Source organism: Vulpes lagopus, chromosome 10 (genome assembly GCF_018345385.1).
Source record: "Vulpes lagopus strain Blue_001 chromosome 10, ASM1834538v1, whole genome shotgun sequence".
Lineage (NCBI taxonomy): Eukaryota > Metazoa > Chordata > Mammalia > Carnivora > Canidae > Vulpes > Vulpes lagopus.
This window is the reverse complement of record NC_054833.1, coordinates 24,879,298-24,900,802: the sequence shown is the minus strand read 5'-3', so window position 1 is coordinate 24,900,802 and position 21,505 is coordinate 24,879,298. Positions and strand designations below refer to the sequence as shown.

General features: G+C 44.7%; 1 long non-coding RNA gene and 1 pseudogene across 1 annotated transcript; one reads left to right on the top strand and one right to left on the bottom strand.

The window, feature by feature from the left end:
- The first annotated feature begins 9,727 nt into the window (after positions 1-9,727).
- On the top strand, positions 9,728-17,452 carry LOC121500723. The gene is made up of 3 exons (XR_005990445.1): positions 9,728-9,863; positions 11,952-12,003; positions 17,440-17,452. It is a non-coding gene; the product is annotated as an uncharacterized LOC121500723 (long non-coding RNA).
- Positions 17,453-18,016: 564 nt separating this feature from the next.
- On the bottom strand, positions 18,017-18,291 carry LOC121500722 (annotated as a pseudogene).
- Between the last annotated feature and the right edge of the window lie 3,214 nt (positions 18,292-21,505).

The window sequence follows — 21,505 nt, the reverse complement described above, 5'->3', positions numbered from 1 at the left end:
GATACGTGTATTTGGTATATTCGTACCCCTGAAGGCCACACAGCAGTGAGAAAGAATGGATTACAGCTGGACACATTGATGTGGACGCGTTTCAGAGGCACGTTGGGTAAAAAAGAGGTCACGAAAAATTCAAAAAGCATGATATCACCTGTATAAAATGTCTGTAAAACTAAACAATACTGCGATGGGAATGTATGTATAAAGAATATCATGGAAATGATGAACATAAAATCCATGACGTGGGGTGGTTATTGGAAGAAGAGACTGAGCATGAGAGGTGGTAAAGGGCCACTCAGAACACCTAGGGGAGCAGTAAGGTTTCATTTCTTAAGATTCTGGTCCCATAATTATTCATTCTTAAGCCACTGGTTGGGTTATTCTCCATGCTTTATGATTTATCTACCATATTGCTTGTGCCTATGTATCCATCTCTCCATCATCTAGCTATCTAGTCATCTCTTTTTTTCTTAGTGATAGACATTCATGAAAAGTGTGGAGAAAAAGTAAATGTGAAGGACGTTGGCTCAAGATGGCATCTACAAATTTTTTGGGTGGCCACCTCTCCCAAGAGTTTATGTATGTCCTTTTCTGGATATATCTAATAACCATGAATACAAAATGTGCCATAAGAACATGATATTAATATCCTTATCGTCTTGGTAGTTTATTCCTTATCTAACATAACTGAATTGTTTAGAAATTTTGTTTGGTTGTCTTTTTGTTAATTTATTTTTATTTTATTTATTTATTTATTATTTATTTATTTATTTATTTATTTATATTTTTTTTGTTTTTTTGTTTTTTGTTTGGTTGTCTTTAACTGAAGCTCCGTAAGGGGTTTATACATCAGATTGGAGCCTTTTTGTCATGCTCACAAGATGGTTGCTGGCACTCAAGCCATCACATCCGTGTTCCTGGCTCAAAAAAAAAAAAAAAAAAAGGACAGAACAAAGAGCAAAGAGCGACAGAGAGAAGCTAGCCAAATCTGCTTACTTTCAAAGAGTTTTCCTGGCAGTTTCACACAGGGACTTTTGCTTACCCCTCACTGGCCAGAACTACGTCCTGTGGCCACTATGAGCTGCAAAGGAGGTCGGGAAATGAGGCTGAGTAGACTGTTGTCTACTTACTGACAAGACCTCATTTAGTAAGAAAAAGAACAATGGGTAATGGATTGGCAATTAGCAATCTCTGCCAGGCTAATTTTGCTGTTTCTGAATAAGAAAGCTGAAAGATAGTTATAATTCTAAAATTGTAAAAAATTATTTAGGCTCGTATTGATAGGTACAGAGTTATTATGGGGGCAAGTCATTGATTCTGCTTAACAAATATGGTGGAAAAGAATTCTTTTGGCTTTAAGCCTCTGAGATGTGTTTTTATTTTAATTTCTCTGTTATCAGAGCATTAACTTGACTACATTTCATTTTACTTATTTTTGAGTATATTTGAGGTATATTAATTTGACTATATTTGTTGATTTATTTATATTACTGATACATTAAGCTCCTATTTACATAGAAATCAAAAGGATCAGAAAGGTAAAATGTACATCAAGATACATTATTATCATTTCTCATTTTTCCACTTGTGTGTTTATTTTGCTGCACTTTATTTTTAAAATCTCATTAATTTATATATAGTTCATGCATAGTTTTAGTAAACAGGATAATTCTTCAACTAGAATAAGTTATAGTATCCCTTTTAGTACTGTGCTTACCTTTTATGAAATATTTTTGATATGGGAAATGCCATTTATTTCTTTCAATTGTTGAAGCCACTAAAGCTCTCCCTCTTTCAGATATATTTGAAAATATTAAAGAACATATTCAGAGAACAAATTATTTTTCTCTTCTGTGAATAAAAGCCTGACTTTTTTTTTTGTATCAGAAAGAAAAAAAAAAGACATTTCTTTAATCCTCTGGATTATTTTACAAAATGTGTTGATGTAAAGCACGAACATGGCTGCGAATTCCACTGTAAGATAAACAAAGATCTAACGCATACCCCCCACCGCTGAAAATGAATTCCTTCAGACAGGAGTAGACCGATGCCCGTCACAATGACATCAGCTTATTGTAACCTCTGCACAGTGTAGACAAAATAACTGATCGGTCTCTCAGATCCGCCCAAGCCAAAGCCATGAGTCACCCCTCCCTGTGCCCCTGTGACTTCCTTTGAGACACCACACAAGGGGGCCGCCTTTGAATAGCATCTTTCAAACAATTTGCCAACCCCCCAAATGCAGGCCAGCAGTGGGTGCTAGCCCCGGTATGCAGTATGCAGGTGGATTCAGAAATGCCCGCGGAGGGAACCCGTCGTCTCCATGCCAAGCACCTCATCCTGCTTCACGATGCTACCCTGGCGCTGGCCCGAGAGGGGAGGCGAGGGCCCCGAGTGTCACACAGGGCCGCCCAGCCGCCCACGTCCCTGGGGATGACAGTTGTGACCTTGACCACGTTTATGGCCTCCTCATCTCACCAAATCTATTCATTCACTTCTTTAGGTGTGCTGTTCATCATACACCCTCAAAGAGTTCTGAAAACTGAGGATCAAGTCATGTTTCCCTCACATCTTACGTGACTCTTAAAGAAGCCAGAAACAAACAAAAAAACAAAACTGGAGCAAATACCTCCGCCCCGCAACACACACACAACTACTGGTGCTTGGGGCAGCCAGAGACGTTCCTCTGAGTTGGCCAATCTACTTGAAAGACTTAGCACTAAAATCCTTGCTCTTCACGTAATGCTTCTACCGTAACGATGTGCTTCATGCAGCTCCCACGCCTCTGAGGGGCAAGTGGGCAGTGGTTCTGACAACCCCCCTTCGCCCCCAACTCATTACTTGCACGGACTTGGACAGATAACTCGCAAATGGGCAAATATTACCTGCCCTACTTCCTTACCTTGCCTTGTTGGGTGGGTCAATATTAAAATAAGAAAAAAAGAAGATTGTCTAATAAGCTTTTGTCTTAGCACACCAGGGGAGGCGGCCTTCTAAGCGCCTCTGCTAAGTTAAGCACATGTTAAACCGGGGTGGGACTCCAAAAAGCCCAGATCCCGGGAAGGGGTCATGCCTTCCCAAGAGACAGGGTCCACTTTGGATCAGGGAGCAGTAGGTTGGAAGGTAAGGCCTCCCTTGGCTAGTCCTTCACAATCTGCTTAACACAACGGAGACGATCTTCAGGAGCATTGAAGCCACTCTTGTCTACACCTGCCAGAGCTCCCGGGAGCCGCCTGAACTCCGCCGACAGTGGCTCTTTTCCATCTGTGTGTGGGTCAGTGATATCCCAAAGGTCCAGAGGTCAGTGAGGTTGGAGGAAGATGAATATTCCTGTACCTTGAGAAAGTCTTTGGTGGGGATACAACCACGAACACCTCTTCTGCAAAGAATCAGCGTTTTGGCTAGTAAATTTTAAAGGGAAAGGATAAAAGTGGACATTTTCCAGATGGCTTTTTATAAATGTTGATTAATTATGAGCAGTTCGACTATTGTAAGGGCCAAGTTGAGTGTTGGAACAAGCACCTTTCAGGTAGGGATGCTCCTCCCGGGCTGAACCCAGCACACTACCACGATGCAGCCTGCCTCCCCACAAGGCCCTAGTGTGCGTCTAGTGCCCACACGGGTAGCGGAGCACTTTCTCCTTCATGCCACACACAAAAAGATTAGGTTGTATGAATTCTTTTTCTTCCCTCTTGCAAAGACAGTTTTTGATGTGTTCACAAATCCATGTATTTCTTTCCTTCATTCAATCTGGCACATTGAGTGCGTGGAAGAAGTTGTGCCTACCGCACCTCACTCATCATTTATTGGATTTTACTGAATTCTACTCACACATTTTAGTGGATGGTTTAACTATATCCTCAGATGCTTCTTTTCTTTTCTTTCTTTTTTCTTTTTTTAAATAAAGATGGTATTCTCTTTTCCTCTTTGTTGACCCTAAAGACCCTAAAGGCTCCTATTTCCTGGGCAAAAACACAATGTGCAGTACTATTGCTGTTTACCAAATACTTACGATGCAGCAGACACTGTTCTGGGCACTTTGTGGAAGTTAACTTAAGTCTCACTACCATCCTATGGGGTTTATTATACTCATGTTGTGATAGGGAACATACAGGGTCACAGCCAGATGGTACAACTGGGATTGGACCAGGGTCAGGTTGGCTTTTCCATTAGAAGAGAAAAACTGCTTCCCGAGGACAGGCCCTGATGGAAGGGGATTCATACCTTCTATCCCCACTTTGCATGCACTTCTTTTCCCTGGGACCCTGCCCAAACACTTTCCTGGATCATTGTCCTCCACGTTGAAAGGTCATTAAACGAACGCTCAGTATACTCCGGAGGAGAAAACAAGTAACCTAACAGGAAGGGCCCTAGAAAAGCCACATGTTCTTTGGCCCCCGCATGCTGAGCACTTCTGTCCTCATCATGTTCCTTAGCAGCCCTCTGGGGAGTGACCTTTCTCCTGGGTCTCAGGGCCACCTATGCCGCAGCCACATAGTCCTGGTAGAGCCACTGTGGGCAAGCCTGGGGCTAGATGTTTTAGAAAACTCACAGCTCACTCTGTGAGCTCTATATCCAGCCGTTATCATTTTGCTAATCAGAAAATAAAAGCAAAGAAAATAGTTTGAAGGAATAGATGGTCCCCGAGGGCTTGAGCCACATAACACAGCCAGGAGCACGGTGGACTGACCCTTCGGTCCTCCCCATCCCCCCAGAGAGATGAGCCCCCCACGCACAGGGCCCTCTGCGCTGCAATTGCTCTTTTTCACTTCTAGGGAAACTGAGGCTCCTGCACAGCATCCAGCAGAGCCCGAGTGCCTCTTGCCTCTGGTTTAAGAGGGCCTCTTCCCTCTTTTGCCCAAAGTGGAGACTCTCTGAGACTTCAGGGGGCTTCCTAGTAAAAGTCACGCGTCCGTGGTATGTGCCGGCATTTCGGCCTGGCCCAGGCAGAAGCGAGTTCTTGGCAGGTCTCTGCGGGGAGCTCGGCGCAGGGCCTCGGGGAGCAGCTGAGAGCTACGCTGTGCTCCCCGCGTGGGGCCAGAGGCAGGCAAGGCTGCGCCGTGGCGAGAAGACAGACCTACACCTGGACTATCAGCCCCGGGACGGCTGAATGTGCCGCCCGAGCCTTCGGCCGCTTGGAAGGGAAGGGCACAGGCTGCGTGGACGCTCAGCGCACCTGTTGACTGAGGAGTGGATGGCAGCAGGGTGCTTTGCTGCAGCCCAGACAAGGGGGGCCCAGGCAGCCACAGCTGTGGCTTGATGTGCTCACTTGTCTGCGTCCCGGAGTCCCAGGAGAGGGGGCATTCGGCCTACGGCGCTCAGCCCTGGTGGTGCTGGGGACACATGTGAGCGTGCACACAGCCTGCCAGCCCCGCTGACTCCCAGTGTCCGTGCGTCCGTCCGAGAACCCCGCTGTGTGGGGGCCCCGAGCCTCCAAAATGCGGCTGATTCCATCCCAACAGCTGGTTCCTTTCCACGACCCAGTCTCGGTGACACGTAGCCCCGGGCCACGCGCTCAGCGAAGGTTTCCCCCTTACTCTCAGCTCCGTGGAAAAACACGCCCGACTCCTGTGGTGCCTGCGGAGGACTGGCGGGGGGGCCCCCGCCAGCTTGGTCTGTGCCCAAGCGATTTGCAGCCTGGAGGCAGAGCAGCGCCAGGCCACAAGAGGACAGCAGCGGTTTGAGATCCAGGTCGCTGTTGCCTACTCGGGGTCAGCATCGCTGTGGTACCTGCAGGACTCAGAGACTTAGTCGTCTTGTTCCAGGGTTCGGATCTGAAGAGTCGCTCACTTGTTAAAATGGGCAGGAAAAGAGAAAAAAAAGTCTCGGCATGATGTCAGCATCCCACGCTAAAATCACAGGCGTTTCCTGTTCTCCCAGGACATCACCGCTAATCCCACGATCGCAGGGGCTCGCTGAGAAGCTAGAGGAGTTGACTTAGGAACAAGGACAGCAGAAGGCGGCCTGCAGTGTCTCCTGGTCCATGTGATCCACGGGGGTAGCGCCTTTGCTGGATGATGCTCGGGATCACACCATTACTGCCGTGTCTAACGCTCGGTGACACATGCTTCATTTATTCAGTGATCCAACAGAATCTGTGACTCTTACAAACTCTTTTTGCTAGACCAACAGATCACCCAAGAGCACCTGCTGAACGCTTCCGACGCGCCTACGTGACACGAGCCAAGGTGCAGACATGGCCCGACGGCCGCTCTGCGCTGGGGCTGTTCTCAGGGCGGTGGAGGCGAGACGCCGACCTTTAAACTAAAATTAAAAGCTGACACAGGGGTGCGGAGTGCAGGTGATGCAAAGGTCTGGGGGCCGGAAAGATGACTGTGGTGAGGACGGAGACGGGCCCCTACCGAGCAGAAGACGCTGCAGGGAGCAAGACGGTGAACAGCTGAACGAGGCCTTGGGGAAAACCGTATTTCAGGCCTGTCCCCACCTCGAAACCCGCCCTCCACTAGTAGCAGCGACTGCTCAGCAAGATTTTATCCTGGGCCAAGTACTGTGCCGACTGCTCTCGGCCGATGATGTCTGCTGGTATAGCAGATTGGGAGGGAGGAATTAGGACCACAGTGTTTCTTGGCTGGAACAGCAAAGGTTCAGAAAAGCAAATTAAACCACCCGAAGTCACAGCGAGTGAGTGGGTCCGCTGAGGTTCGAGTCTAGGTCTTGAGAGTTGAGAGGCCAGAGCTAACCACTATCCTGTACCTTCTCCCAATTCTGCTGGGTTCCTGCTCTGCTTTCCCTGCCTCCTATAACCCCCCTGGGCCGTCTTCCTGGCCCAGGGGTCGCTCCATCTGGGCTTTTCCCAGGTCAAGCAACAGGATCTTCCCACTGAGTCCCTGAGCTAAAGGGGCAGCCCCTTCCCCAGTGATGAGTGCTGGCAGCCGGGCTGTGGGGGCCTCGACCTAGGGGCCACTCCACAGGCTCCAGCCATGGCTGGTGACACCTCTGGTCTTACCTGCCACAGTGGTTTTGGTCAGTGACGCTAAGTTAAGGCAAAGGTGGTGTGTCACCCATCGTGACATTCCTTGTGCCAAGCACAGGGCCTTGAGTGATTTGAATGGAAAAGAGAAAAATGGTAAAACAATAATTATTAACCCATTCAAACAAACGAGAGACTGTAAGAACACAAATTCTGTTCATTTAAGAGCAAAAATTTCCGGTTTGTCTTCTAACCTCCTAAATTCTCTCTCTGTAGGTAACTCTTCGTAGGTAAGCAACCTATAATCTCTTAATTGCCATTTCATCAGATTGAACATTTTAAGTTCACATCATTTAAAGCTGTTCGGGGGATCCCTGGGTGGCTCAGCGGTTTGGCGCCTGCCTTTGGCCCAGGGCGCGATCCTGGAGACCCTGGATCGAATCCCACATCGGGCTCCCGGTGCATGGAGCCTGCTTCTCCCTCTGCCTGTGTCTCTGCCTCTCTCTCTCTCTCTCTCTGTGTGACTATCATAAATAAATTTAAAAAAATTTAAAAAAATAAAGCTGTTCGGTTACCCATCGTCTACAAACACGACAATGCCGCGTATTTCTTTTTTTAGTATTTTTTAATTTTTAAAAAAATGACGCATATTTCTTGGGCTGCGTTTGTTCTTTGTTCTTCACGCTTTGTTATCTCTCTGGACAGGATTTTTATTAAATTCAAAGAAACCAAATTATAAGACGTGGAAACTGTTTTATGGCAGGTTCTTTGGAACCATTCTTCTTCACGGTTGCTCTCGAGATGTAAAAACAGTTCTATGTTCAAATCTCCGCTATTAAAAAGTGTCTGGTAGTCTCTGAATACAAATGAGTAGAAAGAGACCACATTCGGGCACTCCCAGGCCAGCACCACCTCACACTGATGCAACGTACCCGAGACACCTGGGTATTTAATTGCTTTTTTTGAAGTGTGCCTTCTGTCCATGCAATACCCTAAATCGTATTTGAGTTATACACGCTCCTTTCCTCAACTTACTGGGTTCGAATTATTCACCTGGAAGAGGTTTTGATGATGCTGAAGTTCTTACTGTTGCGTTATATCAAGTTACCTTGACAGAAAAGCAATTCTATGAAGCAAGAAGGTTGGGGAGTGACCTAGATAGTTTGTGCTCTACTGTCCATGCAATGCTCTGGTTCAACCAAATAATTCGACCTCACAGAACTTTTCTGTGTTTCCTATCGTGTTTTCTGGTCTCCATGATCCAAAGTAGGGTAACGCCTTCAAGGAGGTAGCAACGCAGCCAGGTAATTGGGCGACAACCCAGCTACAGGAAACCTCTGACCTCATGTAACTTGCCCTCCTCATGCCCCCGCCCCGTCCCAGCCACGTCCCCCAACCCACTTCCTGCTGTTTCACCATGTGAACCCCTCACTTTGACCAGGTTTGAATACCTCAGGCCAAGTTGCATGCGACCTTTCTAGAAGCTTAAGGTGGCAGTTGTGATAATATCCCAGACTTTTAGAGTCATGAATAATTTGTGAAACAAAGACATTCTTAAGGCCCGTAATGATGTTTCTGTTTTGCTCAGCTTTCTTGGTCTTGGAAAGTTGGACCCTCTAACAGGAAATACGTCAAGTTACTCTGCGTTAGTGCGCAAAACTTTACCACTTCTGGCATTTTTTCTCTTTTCCATTCAGATTACTCAAGGAAAAAAAGTTGTCTCTAAGGTATTCTGGAAAAAGAACCAGATCATGGGTAAGAACTTGTGTTCTTTATCCACCCGTGAGCTGTTTATATCTTATGACCTCCTGCCAGTCACTTAAACAGCCAGAACCGCGGTGTCTACACCTGTCTAGAGGGGATAACGTCCGCCCTGTCTGTCTTCTGGGGCCCCTGCGAGGGCGAGGCAGGGAGTTTGTTTAGGTGCATAGTCCTATGGAAATATTCTTTGTGACGCTGACGGTCGGCCCCCTCCGCAGTGCTGTTCGTTCCCAGGTGTCGCATAGTTCCCAGGTGCCTCCCGAGAGCCTACAGTGTTCCTAGAATCCACTCGGCCCATCGTTGCCAAAAATCAGCTCCCGGGTTCTGTCCTTTCCAGCTCTTTTCTTCAGCAAATACCTGGGCGCTTACCTGGCTTGGCGAGAGCTCTGGCAGCCACGGGGGTCAAGGCGGCGGCAGGGGCCCCTGTCCAGCAGGGGCCACAGACAACCAATGGCCTGTTGATGGCTCGTGATGACCCGGGCCGGGGACCGCAGGGCCACAGGGAGGCCCTGAGCACAGACTAGGGACGGCAGCGTGGGCCTTGGGAGGCCGGGCAGGTAAGTGAAGCACCTGATGCTCCCGGGAATTCTTAGAGGTGAGCAGCATGTCAGCAAGGGGGGAGAAGGCAGCAGGTGGGGCGAGAGCGCCCCTGAGGCCCGGCCTGGAAGCCAGGGGCACGGTGGAAGAGCCTAGAGGGCCAGGCTCACAGTGTGACGGTGACGGACGCCAGCGTGAAAGGTGTGGGGTGTGCAAGGGACAGAGCGAGGCCGGCTGTGGGCGGCGGTGAGGCGGGTGGGGCAGGAAATCTAGCAGCCAGGGTGACCAAGGAGGGGCTCCGGCAGCGCGGAGAGGTCAGGACTAGGAGGCCTCCCCTTCCTGGCTTTGAGCTACTCCCCCGGCCCGGGCCTGCTCAATCTCAGCGCTTTGGCTGCCAACAGAGATCGGAATCTGAAGGTGAGAATCCGATGGAAGATTGGGGCGAAGCATTTGGGAATATGGCACATCACAAGGAGGGATGCGCCTTTGCAAGATTTTTAGCCTGAGAAAGGTAGGAGGCCCCAGGCCCCCAGTCCCACCTGCCAACCTTGAGTGGGGCTCGGCTGTCCGCTGCCCGCGTCCGGAGGCCGGCGGGGCACACGGAGACTGACCACAGGCCTGACGCTACAGGTGAAAAGTAAGTGAATTGTGTAGTTTAAAACGTTTCTTAGTCATGAGATTTTTTACGCTGTCTTTTAGGCCTTAAGGCTAAACAAAATTAACCGCCTGCCCAATTTCTAATTAAATACTTCACTTGTTATTCACTTTACTCAGGCCGTATTTTACGTTGTTTCTAGACGGTGCCGCTGTGAGATTCATTATTGCGGTTGAGGCAGGTGTGAGAGGAAATATCTTCTGTGGCTATATATGTACCAATTTTTATTGTATGCATATTATTTTTATTACGTAGCTAAGATGTTATTAAATTGTGCACCTGGAATGGGTCGAATTTGCAGTTCTCCTTCTCTCCTGTGTGTGTGTGTGTGTGTGTGTGTGTGTGTGTGTGTGTCGATCACCCAAGCCAGGAAGACCTACCTTGCTCACTGGGGGTCATCACAAAGGGAACTTAGGTGCATTGAAAGTTTGTTTTTCCATAAGAACAATGGGAAATGATTGTGGAGTTGAGTTCCCACCTCAGACACAGGAAAAGGTTCTGTTTTGGAAAATCAAAATGTTCCCTTGAATAAAGTAAGAAATGCAGGTGAACCAGTTTCCCTGGTGCCCAGGAAACAAGATTGTGCTCAAAATGCTGGGAGAAAGGAAGCTGGGCAAAGGGGAGAGAGCATTCAAGTTGATACTTTAAGTCTGATAATAATAAAAGTGGAATGAGTGTGGAGTTTCAATACCTTTTTTTTCTAAAAGAATTAATTGATTTACTTAAATTTGGAAAATCTGGACATTGCTTTTTGTGCTTCTTTTCCTTCCATTTTTCAAGATTACATTTCATTTCTGAAATAGCAGACTAATTCTTACTAAAGGAAAATATCTAGGTCCGTGAATGGACCTGGGGCCCAAGTGGAGGAAGAGGTCTTGCAGTGAGCTGAAAAATTAGCAGAGAAAGTTGGGTTTGCTAATTAGTCACTGTTCCTACTGATGGATTTCTCTCCAGAGCTTTCTTTTCTATCTAAAGAGCATTTTCTTACATGAAAGCACTTTTTTTTTTTTTTTTTGCTTTAAAGTCGGTTTGCAAAACAAAATGAAACAACATTCTCTCCATTGCAGTACTTCTTGCAGGGCATTTGGACGGCATTTATTACCCTGAAATGGCTCATTTACATAATGAGATCCAGAAGACCAAAAATTTCTGCAGATAAATCGCCTTTCTACCTCTCAGGGCCACTCGCAGGGCTCTTGTAGGCGAAGGAATCCATGGCACCAGAGTCCTTCAGAGATCGCAGTATTGTCTTCGCCACTTTTTACGCCTAATGAAATAGTGGAAACCGTTGACAAGATGGGAAATAGGTTTATGTTCCACCAAGGGCTTCCCCCACCTAACACACACCTTAGTACAAATCTCTTCTGTTTTAAAGGGAATTGTCAAGTTGGGTTATTTTACAAGGACAAAAAATAGAAATTATCATGAGTAGAAATAATCTTTAAGCTTTTATTAAGTGGATAAGTGCTGGAAATAGTTTGATATGATATAATGACAATAATGATAATTATTATGATATTAATGACAATAAAAGAATTTAAAAAGGGCTTAAAAATACTGACTATATAAATTTATTTGTAGATGAGAATAAACATGGAGCAATTTCTCTTGAACATTTTCCGTAACACATTTTTGTGACTTAATGGGCAGAGGACCATTATGGGTTATAGAGTTACTTTCAGGGCCTCTGGCTGGACTTTTTAAAATGCATGATCATGGAGCAAAATTTCACTATGATGAAGCTATTTAAATGTGATCAGTCGCTTTAAGGGTACAAATCCCAATGGAAATTTTCCAGGTATTTAATAATTGTTTCCAGTTTAATTTCCCTCATAGGAAGGTCAAGGAGAAGCAGATATTTCAAGCTCTTTAGAGAGTCCATTAAAGATGATGATTAGTTGGAAAAAAAGAAACAACAGCAAATAGAGGGGTATTTTCAAGATGGAATTACAGAAATTTCAAATATTTTCCAGCAATATTCCAGCAACATTTTATGACCCAGTAAGATGTGGTGACTTATATGAGCTCCTATTAATTTTTATCTTTCCTTCTTTTTCTTATATCCAACAGCAACTGCCTGAGATTGGCATCGGGTTAGACTCAGAGCTGGAAATAGTCACTGGTAGGTCTCATCTCAAAAGTGGAGGGTAAGAAAAGGCAGTTTCATAAATTCTCACTCTGTGGCTACCAGGGAGCAGGAACACTGTAAGGGGAACTCACTCTGAGACAGATGCCAATGACAGCCCATCCCTTTCTCCTCTATAAAAGGGAGTTGCCCCTCAGTATTCTTGTTAATTAGTGTAAAAGGTATTTACTGAATGTGCATAGCACTATGCTGGTCATGAGAAAGTCATAATGAATTAGTACATTCTCACCTTTTACGTTTCCCCTTTTGTTGGTGGGAGGAGAGGCCAGGGCAAGACCCATTTAAAAAGCATCAATATTGGTTGATTATAACAAACCAACTATACTGATGTAAGGTCTCTGGAGAGGATTCTCTGTACTATTTTCAGTTTTTTGGTAAGCCTAAAACCATTCTAAAATAAAAATGTTATTTTAAAAATTGAAATGAAAACAGATATATGGACAAGAGTATAAGGCGGTATAAATGGTAACAGCTAATAATTAGCAAGGTGCTCTCTACCTGCCCTGTGCTAAGATCTTATAAAATTCATCTGTTTAATGCCTGCAACAATCCTGAGTTAGATGTTATTACCACCCTCATTTCAGAGCAAGAAACTGAGGCACAGAACAATGCAGTAATCAACTACAACCTCTAAGACATCCTAGGTGGAGGCAGGCTTAGAACCCAGCACATGTGCTCACTACATCACTCCATTTCTCAGCATGTGATCAAGTGCTAGATGAGGTGCCTCGACAAAGAGGCCAGTGCTTAGAGGATGAGCAGTGCTGCGGCATTGGATAATGAGTGAAACCCTCATGGAGAGGATAAGACACGAGCTGAGCTTTGACATACGTTTGGAGGGAAGCAGAAGAGATGTCCCCAGCAGGAACAGAGAGAGTAGATTGGTCTGACTGTAAGGGAGACAGCGGGGAGGAAGTGTGTGACCTGGTGGTTAAAAACTCTGGTCTGGCACTTTCAGCCTTGACTGAGTCACTGTTACTGGGAATGCAGTAAGAAACCATAAAACCGGACAAAAATGCATGAGCTGCTGAACAGCAAGCAGTGCAGGACTGACTCTGAGAAGAAGGGGAACATGCAGTGAGCACACCGACACCCTGGCTGTCTTACACCCTGGCTGTTCCTGGGTTGCAGCATGGGCAGATGAGCATAGAGAACACAGCTTCCTGCTGCACCGAGGACACGGAAGGAGAGCTGATACATGGCCTGGGATACTCGCACAGGCTGAGGAGGGGCCTGGAGGCCCAGGTGCAAAGCTGACTGTGTCAGAGCTGGGTTGTGCTTCACACAGGATGAGATTTCATGAGGCTTCCAAGCAAGTGTGAGCAGCTGCTTTGGGGCAAAGGGCTGACGGGCCCACCAGGGTGGGAGATGCAGGAGTTTGGGCCCAGCCAGAGGGCAGAGACCACACTGAGCATGCTGGGCATTCATATGAAGCATCTGGAGCAAGGACCACGGTTCTGGCAAGATTAAGGGCAAAACTGAATCATGCAACTCTAAAAAAGAAAAAAACAAAGCTTGACAAATTCACGAGACACAACCAGAAATTTAACTACCTGCTTGAATAAAGTTATAATACCCATTAAGGAAACAACATCATCCAGAATTCCAGAATCTTGGCAACATATCATTGACCATGTCCAGCATGAAATAAACACATGCAACTCTAGGCAAGACCGTGGAAGCAGCTACTGCAAATATGCTCGAGGACTTAAAGCAGATGAAGGGAAAGTATTTTTTTTAAAAGGAAATTCTAGAGCTCAAAAGTACAATATTTGAAATTGAAAAAGCACTGACTGTCCTAACAGCGCACCAAAAAGAATAGAAGAAAGGGTTACTGAACTTGAACACAATCAATACAAATGATCTCATCTGGGGAACAAAGTATAAGGAAGATTAAGAAAGCTAACAAGCCTCCATGATGTTGGAGACCTACCATGTAGTATAACATATACGGGAAGGACAGGGGAGGTAAGAGGGTGAAAAAATATTTGAAGAAATAATGACTGAAATTACCCTATTTTATTTAACAAACATCAACTTTTCTAGGCCTGAGGAGCTCTTCAAACAAGAAGCAGAGTAAATATGAGAAAATCGCACACCTACATACATAAATAGTCAAATTCTGAAAATGTAATACAAGGAGAAAATATTAAAAGCAGCCAGAGAAAAACACATTTCCTACAGAAGAACAGTGATCCAAATGATGAATGATTTCTCATCAGCATCAATGGAGTTCAGAAAGCAGTGAAATCATAAAAAGAAAAAGAAAAACCAAAAAGAAAAACCAAACTGTCAACTCAGAATCAAATCCAGCAACATATATTTTAAAAAAGATAGTGCAACATGATCAAGTTGAGTTATTCTATGAATATGAATCTAAGTTTAATATTAAAAAATCTATTAACACAACTCAAGACACTAACAGAACAAAGGAGAAAACCATTTGGTCATCTCAGTAGATGGAAAGAAAAAGCATTTGACAGAATTAAAAACGTGTTCATACTACACACGTCCAGCAAATCCAGGTGCAAGTTTCCTTCTACTGCTACCATCATTTAAGGTATATGTTGAATACTTTCTCCTTGAGATTAGGAAAAGGCAATTATGTCTACCATGATCATTTCTAAGGCAGAAAAAGGATATAAAAGAAATAAGTTTTGGAAGAACTAAAACTGCCTTTTAACAGAAAACAAAATTACGTGCATAAAACATCATGAAGGATTTACAAAGAGCTTCTGATGAAATACATTTATTAGAGAACTTACAGGACACAAAACCAATATATAATACTCATTTGCATTTCTATACTCTAGTGACAAACAATAGGAAAATTAAATTTAAAAAGTAAATTTTACAACAGTATCAAATATATAGGGGTAAATCCAAAAAAAATTTTTTTACAGGGGTGATACAGAGTTTATTGAATTAGATTTTTCTATTTACAACTGAGATCACATCTACATACTATTTTGCTAGTCTACATGGGTATATTAATGCTAACGAGCTTAGACTTACAATGAATGGGCTCAATCATACAAACACACACACACACACACACACTAATTGTTTTAAAACAGTAGTGCATACATTATACTCCTCCTATAAAGTCAGCTTTGATTAAAAACTGCTAGTTTCAAAGATCAGTCTGATTTGGAAGATGAACCAAGAGACACACTGTATGATTCTAAAATCTATTTTAGCAATTTTATACAGTTGCTATCTTACTGAACTACAGTATATGTTTTTTTTTTAAAGGACACTGATGAGTAGGATTTGCATAACTACTATACAAAAGGTTGCTGAGAAATTAAACAAGACCTGCATAAGTGGGGCAATATAGCACATTTGCTTTGAAAAACTCATTATTATTAAGAGATCCAATCTCTGCAAATTGATCTGTATATTCAGTACAATTCCTAATCAAGTGTCCAGCTACTTTTTAGATACTAAAAGTAGATTCTCAAATTTATATGGAAATGGAAAAGAACAGACAAAAATTAATACTCTTTGATAGGAACTGGAATGGTAGTTTCCTTAGGGGATCGGGATGTGGGTATGGAAGACACATGAGGAAAACTTCTGAAGCCCTGGAAATTGTGCATCAGACCTCAGAGGTTTTTATACAGGTATGTGCAAAAGTAAAATCCATCAAGCTATACAATTAAAATTTATGCAACGTGAGCAATGTATGTATCTAACTCAATACAAACAAAAAAAGGAAGAATAAACAAGAAATGCCATGAGGAAGTTTAACGTATTTAGCATTGATCCACAATGAATGTATTACATAACAAACCTGTGATATAAAGCTAACGCAATACTTAAATGAATATTTATCATCTCAAATAAGTATATTTGAAAAAAATAATGAAATCAGGACAAGAACAATGCTGCAAATCCAAAAAACTAGAAGGAAAGTAATCATAATAATACAGAAGTAATTGAAATAGAAGCAGAAAGGATAGTATAAAAGATTAACTGAAGAGCTGTTGTTTTGAATAGGCTCCTGAACATAAGAAATAGTGGAAGGGATTATAAGGGAAGGAGGGGAACTGAGTGGGAAAAATTAGAGAGGGAGACAAACCATGAGAAACTCCTAACTCTGGGAAATGTATAAGGGGTAGTGGAAGGGGAGGTGGGGGGGATGGGGTGACTGGGTGATGGGCACTGAGGGGGGCACTGGATGGGATGAGCACTGGGTGTGATACTATATGTTGGCAAACTGAATTAAATTAAAAAATTAATTTAAAAAAAGAAAAAAAAATGAATAGGCTCCTGATATGTTCAAACCATTAGCTGATCAAGATGGAAGAGCAAAGGTCTATATAAAAATATTGGGATTAATAAGAGCAAGAGAAGTGCAAACACGGTTGAAATTGAAATTATGGCAAATATATGTCTTTAAATACTATTTATTTATTTATTTATTTATTTATTTATTTATTTATTTATGAGAGAGGGAGAGTGAGCAGGGGGAAAGTCAGAGGGAGAGAGAGAATCCCAAGCAGATTCTACACTGAACAGGGATTCTGATGCGGGACATGATCTCACAGCCCTAAGATCATGACTTGAGCTGAAACTAAGAGTCAGATGCTTAACCAACTGAGCCACCCAGGCACCCTGAAATTATAAGCAAATGCAAACAAATCTTATAGAAGTTATTGTGATAACAACAACAACAACAACAAACAAAAAAAAAACAAATGAGAAAATTCCTAGAACAAAAAAAAGCAACATAACAGTAAACTAGCAGTGGTCTTTATCAAAAGTGTAGCAAACATGATAGTTAGTGGTGAAATTTTAGGATCTTCTCTCTTAAGGTCAAGAATGGTACAAGGCAGTCCACAGTTACAACTCATGTGTCATATTATATTGAAGTCCTTGTCAAAATGTATAAGACAAGAAAAAAAAAAACAAGAATTATAACAACTGAAAAGCAATAAGACATTATTCTCTGAGTTCACTAATTTGCTAGAGAATATAACAGAATTAAAAAACAAATATAATCCCCAAGTGTCACCAATTTCAATCAGAAAATTTGAAAAGCTAACAGGAAAAAGATTCCATCTGTAATCCCATAAAAAATTATAACGTACCCACCTCTGTGGATACACTTCTGGATGTATAATAAATATAACACCTTTGTGGGAGAAAATTGCAAATCATTGCTTAAACACAGAGAAGTAGGCCCAAGATAAATGTTCATGAATGGGAAGAATCGTTATCAAAATATAAGTCATTTCTCTCAAGCCAATCAACAAATTAAAAGCAATTCCAGCAAAATAGAAATTTTCATAGAACTGAATAAGCTCATCCTAAAAAGAACATGGAAAAGCAAAAAACCAGATAGTATGGAGACATGATTTATTTGTAGTCAGGCGTAATTAACATACAGGGCTATATTACTTTCAGGTGTACAACCTGATGATTCGGCAATTCTATACTTTTCTCAACGCTCATTAAGGTAAGTGCACTCTTAATCTCCTGTATTTATTTTGCCCACTCATCCCCCGCTTCCCCTCTGACAACCACCAGTTCTCTGTATTTAAGAATCCTTTTTTTTTTGTTTCTCTCTCTCTTTTCTTCATTTGTTCATTTGTTTTGTTTCTTAAACTCCACATATGAGTGAAATCCTGTAGTATTTGTCTTTCTCTGAGTGACTTATTTTTTTTAAAGCATTTTAGTTATTTTTAGTTAAAAACAGACTTTTCCAAGGGTGACAAAGTGAACTGAAGGTCAGATGGAAGGAAGCAGGGTATGTGGGCTGCTCAAAGCTCTTGCTCCAAAATCTGGAGGTGAGGAAAGAAGGTCCCCCCAAGAATTCAAGGGTGACTGGCCAGCAGAGGGATGACTTTGATGACTTTGGGCATTGGATCAGTCTAAGTAGGCTCTAAGGTGATTTCCACCTGCCAGTTGGTTGACATGATAAATGTTATCACTCTTAGGGGCTGTTACATTAAGGGATGACGCAGGAAGCCCAGAGAGTGGCTTATTCAGTTGGATTCTGAATCACAATTGGGAAATAGTCTTTATCTGGTGCAACTGTAATTTCATTTTTCTTGGAGTGAATTCGAAGAAAGGTGAGGTCATTCTGGGGGTCAGCTTCACGGACGGTGCTCCGGGCCTTCCAGACGGAGTCGTGCATGAGGTTGGCATACTGTGTGGTAGTGGGATTGTCCATGGCGCCTTCTGTGTTCACCGCGATGATGCCCTGCACTCCCTTCTGGCTCTGAAGTCCTTCAGCGTCTCCTCCACCTCTGCCATTTCCAACCGATGCAGTAGCTCCGCGACGCCGGCACTCAGTCTCTGAGTGACTTATTTTATTTAGCATTATGCCCTCTAGGTCCATCCATGTCATTACAAATGGCAAGATTTCATTCTTTTTGATGGCTCAGTACTATCCTATGGTGTGTCTGTGAGTGTGTATATATATATATATCCCCCAGCATGTGTGCATATATGTATGTATATTCCCCATCTTCTTCACCCATCTATCTATTGATGGACACTTGCTTCTGTATCTTGTTAAAATGTCCAAACTACCCCAAGCAATCTACAGATTTAATGCAATCCTTATCAAAATACCAACAGTATTTTTCACAGAACTAGAACAGATAATCCTAAAATTTGTATGGAACCGCAAAACTTATATGTTGATATCACGTTAGGAAAAATTTTCCTAAATAAGATACAAATGGCATAAATCATAAAGGAAATATTGGTAAATTGATTATATTAAAAATGACGCCTCTACATAAGAGACTCCGTGAGCAAAGCGGGAGCACCAGCCACAAGTGGCCCAAGTTATTTGTAATAAATAAAGCTGACAAATGCCCAGAATATTAGGAAATTCTCAAAAAGATAAGAAAGGGAAAAATAAACGTAGGAAAATGAGCAAAAGATATAAAAAGAGAATTCACAAAGTCCAAAGTCCAAATAGCCAATGAATGTATGAGAAGTTTCAGCAAATGCAGAGTAGAGTGGGGCCCCATTGAGTCCGTCTGGGTCCCTCGGGCGGTGTGGAGCAGGTGCTGGCCGGGGGAGTGGGGGACGGAGGTGGGGAAACAGGTGTTCTCCCACTTGTTGAGCCACAGTGCGCCGTAGGCCAACTTGGAAGTCACTTAGGCCATACCTGGAAGGTCGGAGGCCCATGGCATCCACAAATTGGAAATCCTACTTCCTGGTATGTGCCCTGGAGACACCCATGCCCCTGGATTCCAGGAGACAAGTAGAAGGATGCGCTCAGCCGCGGTGCGTGAATGCAGTGGACGCATAGTCTTGAGATAACGCAGCAGTTAAAATGAATGGGCTCCGTCTACATGAATCAGCATAGATAAATCTGGTGTTAAATTCTTCAAAAGGAGTCATAAAATGTTATATGCCATGTAATCCAATTATTGTGCTAATTGAATACATCGGAGAAAAACTACGTGTTGTTTTTAGACACATACACATGTAGTAAGAGTCCAAAACCTACGTGGACTGAGGCAGACCAACCCGAGACGTTATCTCAGGGCGAAGAGGAGGTGGGGATAGAAAGCTTGTTTGTATTCGCCTGCATTTGCATGGCTTTATTTAAGCAAAATCATCCATGGCAATATAGTAAAAGGTAGCTTCTGCTCCGTGTCCGGGGAAGGCAGTGGCTGCCCCATTACATTCTTCTGGTTTTCTGTGTTTGAGACGTCTCACAATTCAAAAAAATGTGAATTTTTTCACATTTTACAATTAAAAAAATGCAAAGCAAGTAGTTTGTTATGATTAACAATTAAGGAAGTGAAATATCTTCAAAAGCAAAAGCTTAGGAACAGTTATTTATTCCCTGAAAATAGTTTCCGTGCAGTCCACGTGGTACTTGGGGCCTCGAGGCTCGGAAGTCAGGGCGTCCTCATCCGCATCCTCGGGGTCTGGCCGGCACACAAGCGGGACCCTCGGGGTGGCAGCCATCCGGGAGTGCGGGTCAGAGCTCAGGGAGCTTCGTCCAGGGCTGGCAGGGGAGGTGTCCCCAGGGAGGCTGGGGAGATCCCGATCCTACAGGATGAGGAGTGCCGGCCCGACAGACCCGTAGGGGCAGGGAAGACTGCGTACACAGAGCCCTGTCCGGACTGCGGGGCATCAGCACTGAGGGGGCCCCTCTGGGCGGCAAGGTTGTGCCAGGTGGTCGGGGCACCCTGACCCCACAGCTTACCCTCCACATTGAGGATTTAGGTGTGCACGGTCGCCTACGCCGTACAAGGCCATCCAGAGGAAAAGTATCCGTAGGGCCTCAAATCTATGCCCTAAATACCTCCATTAGTGGAGCGTTTGTGACCTGTCACAGGAAAGGCTTTGGGGGGATGAGGAGAGAAACAGGCGGGAGGGGTGAGGCAGGGAGCTAGGAGAGCAGGCCCACTGCCCTACAGGTGGGCCTGCGCGTGAGGGGAGAGCGGCCCGCAGAGCACACGGGCTGGGAGCGGAGCGCAGGCACCCCCAGCCCGGCCCTGTTAGTCCATGTGCACACCGTGCAAGCGCACCTGCAACCCCAGCACGGGCTCCCTGGACAGTGCTCGGGCAGTGCTGAACGTGGCCTACTTCTCTGCTGTCTGGGTGTGTGCTCCAGCGCCTTCCCCCGTCCCCCGGGCTCCGGCTCTGGAGAGAGCCTGGGCGTCCTTGGGTCCTGGCCTCATAGGTGCTGCAGCTCACTCCCCTCGGGAGGGGGAGCGGGGCTCTGCTCCGGTGTCCTGGGGGGGGGGCTGGTTCCTTCCGGCCTCCCTCTGGCTGCCGGCACAGAAGTACCAGAGGCCGCGGGAGCTGGACAAGGCGTCCCCTAGTTCCAGAGGCTGGACGCCGGGGGTGCGGGTGCCGCCCATCTACACCCTGCTCAGCACCCTCTTCCTCCCTGCAGCCCGAGCCCCCGCATGCCAGTGGCCGCCTTGTCTCCTAGTGAGCGTGTCAATGCCGTGACCCCATGACCCCGTGTAACCCTGACCGCCCTCTCTAATCCCCGCACGTTGGCATCACGTACAGATTTGTGGGGACACATTCGGTGCCTGGCACCTTCCTTCTGCTGCCCCTGACAACGCTCCTTAGGGGCTGACGGAGCAAAGAGGAGAAACACTGTGTGTCTGCTGGTCTTGGGGGACTCATAGTAGGATAGGGATTACCCAGAATTAGAAGACATCATTATTAGTCAATTAAAATAACTATTATTAGTTAAATGATTTTTAATAATTTTTTTTAAAGAGCAGCAAAATTGAGGGGAGAACACGGATTTCCCATTTAGCCCCTGTCCCTGCACACACGTGGCCTTCCCCACTATTAACATCCCTTGCCATAGTGGTGCATTGAACCCACGTGGACGCGTCGTTATCAGTCTACGCTGGGGGTCACTCTCGGTGTCCAGGATATTCTGTGACAAACGTATGATGACGCGTACCCATCGTCCCAGTACGTGCAGAGCAGTGTCACCGCCCTAACAGTCCTCTGCGCTTTGTCTGTTCAT